At 30.7% G+C, this 2,853-nt stretch overlaps 1 pseudogene; it reads left to right on the top strand.

Moving 5' to 3' along the window:
* Nucleotides 1-56: 56 nt before the first annotated feature.
* On the top strand, nucleotides 57-1,557 carry LOC111634113 (annotated as a pseudogene).
* Nucleotides 1,558-2,853: the final 1,296 nt, after the last annotated feature.

The following is a 2,853-nucleotide window of genomic DNA, read 5'->3' as shown; positions in this document are numbered from 1 at the left end:
TGTCTTGGGTTGCGACCCCTTTGGAGGTCAAATGATCCTTTCATGGGTCGCCTAAGACCATCCAAAAACGCATATTTCTGGTGGTATTAGGAACCGAGATGCCACTCTTTGGATGTCAATCTGGATTTCAATGTTTGGTACTAAATGAGTCACCAAAAGTCATTGGAACTCGCTGTATGATTCATCGGCAAATATTAGCAACAAGACACTGTCACAAGAGTTACAAGAAGTAATGAAAAGCATCATAAATTCTGTCAATTTTGTAAAGGCGAGCACTTTAAACAGTCAACTGTTTTCGCAATTGTGCAACAAGTTGGATGCGCTGAACAATGCTCTGCTATTTCACACTGAAGTGAGATGGTTGTTGAGAGCAAAAGTTTTAAAACATGTTTTGAGCTTTGTGATGAACTCAAAACGTTTTTAAATCAGAAAACAAGACCGCAGTTCGAAGCACTTTTCAGCGATAAAAGTGAACTGCAGAAAATAGCTTACTTGGTTGACATCTTTGCCATCTTGAATGAGTTAAATTTATCACTGCAAGGACCAAATGCCACATGTCTTGATCTGTCTGAAAAGATCTGATCATTCCAAATGAAACTTCAGCTTTGGAAAAAAAAAGTTTGGATGAAAATAAAATTTACATTACCTACTTTATCTGCTTTCTTTGAGGAACATGACATTGAACCAGACAAAAGGATTACGATGATAATTTCTGTGAAAGAATACTTGTACATGCTTAGACGAAATTTCATCGTACTTCCCAAATTACCTGACACCTCATTTGCACTTGCCAGAAGCCCATTTACAGTCAAAGTTGAAGATGTTCCTGAGACAGCACAAGAGGAGTTCATTGAACTTATTAACAGCGATGCAGAGAGAACTGATTTCTCTACAGTGCTAGTTACAAAATTCTGGATCAAGTGCTTGCAGTCATATCCTGTTCCGTCTGAGACTGTGTTGTGCCTTCTTCCATTTCCAACAACATATCTTTGTGAAACAGGATTTTCCAGCTTGTTGATTATCAACTCTAAATACAGAAGTAGACTTGTTGTGGAAGGTAATCGTCATTGTGCTCTTTCAAAGACTTCCCTGAGAATTTCTGATCTGGTGAGAAAGAAGCAATCTCAACCTTCACACTGACATTAGCTTTTACGCAATCTGTCGCAAAATGTAGCAATGTAGTTTACTGTTGTTATATTAAAACTGTTACCCATGCTACACCATGCTTAAAGTCAAAATTTCATTTATTTGTAATTAGAAATAAATATTTCACAATATATAATTACATGTTGCTTTTGTGAATAATCACTATGCTTTACTTATGTTCAATTTGTAACAATGAAAATACATCCTGCATATCAGATATTTACATTACGATTCATAACAGTAGCAAAATTAGTTATGAAGTAGCAACAAAAATAATTTTATGGTTGAGGGCCACCACAACATGAGGAACTGTATTAAAGGGTCATGGCATTAAGAAGGCTGAGAACCACTATCTTAGAGGATACATCTTAGCTATTTTGTTTTTATGTGCTTATAAGATACAAAATCAAAAAAGGCACATAAAAATACATGAATACATAAAAAACAAAACATGAAAACCACTTCACATGTAAAAGATACTTAAAAATGTGAAAAAACTTGACAAATATATGAGCATATAAATAAAGATATGGAAAAAACAATAATTTTGGCCTCAAAAGGTAATATTTTCATAAATTGCATAAAGGCATTTACACGATAATTTATATCTTTTGGGATGTTAAGTGTTGATTTTTCCACTGAAATTATACTTTCATATATGTGATAGAAAAAAGATTTATGATATATTGATAAACAAAAGTGTGGAGCAGATATACAACTTGAATTACATTAAATTGTTTTGTTTTTTGACTTAATATTTATTTGCATTTTATTTCAGTTCTGATGATAATATTAAAATTGATAGACATCTGATACTTAGTTTCAGCAAAAATAGGAAATAATGCTTGTGTTTTGAGTTACACTGCATAAAGTTTTATAAACTTTATCCTATAAAATTCATCCAAACTTTTAAAAAATATATAATTTTTATTTTTGGNTATTTACGTAGCTTCAACAAGCACAGCGTTAAATCCAGAAGCTATGAATGTGAAATCGTGGGTACAATTGAATAATATGTTAAAAAATAAAACTACTGTAAATCAAATGCAACTGAGACTATTAGAATTAGAAAAAAAAACAATGGTGTGATGTATTAGAAAGAGTCATAGCCGTTATCAAGTGTTTATCTCATCAGTGTCTGGCTTTTCGAGGGCAATCCGCATGGGATTAAGAAACGAATAAAATGCATATTAAGAAATTTCTTTTGATCCTTACAGATATGATCGAATTATAATTAAAAAAACAGATTCATAAATTTAAAAAACTATAAATTTATACATTTCAAAAACGATGAATTAAATTACTTTGTCTCTGATTAATATAAATTATTTATCTAAATAATTTTTTGATTGGATAGGAATTAGGACTTAAATTATCAAAGGAACTACTGGAATATGAATATCTTTAACGAAAACAGAAATAGCAAAAATTCTGCGACTCTGAAACTAGTTTCTTTAGTGTATTTTAAAAATTATTTTGAACAGAAAAACATAAAATATGGAAGTTGACTTAATATTTGGCAACTTTGACTTTATCTATTTAACAACAATTGAAATCAAAGTCATTGTAAGTTTTTTAAATGCATTAATAAATTTTTACTAAAATTATTCACATCAGCATATACCTAAAATTATTTATAGAAATAAAGAGTATGTGCCAAAAATACAAGATGACTATAATGTCTGAAAATATAGATAATGAATGGTT

This window comes from Centruroides sculpturatus, unplaced genomic scaffold (assembly GCF_000671375.1).
Source record: "Centruroides sculpturatus isolate CEXI.00-Female unplaced genomic scaffold, Cexi_2.0 scaffold944, whole genome shotgun sequence".
Classification (NCBI taxonomy): Eukaryota; Metazoa; Arthropoda; class Arachnida; order Scorpiones; family Buthidae; genus Centruroides; species Centruroides sculpturatus.
The sequence above is the reverse complement of the archived record's forward strand: the minus strand, read 5'-3'. Positions and strand labels throughout refer to the sequence as shown.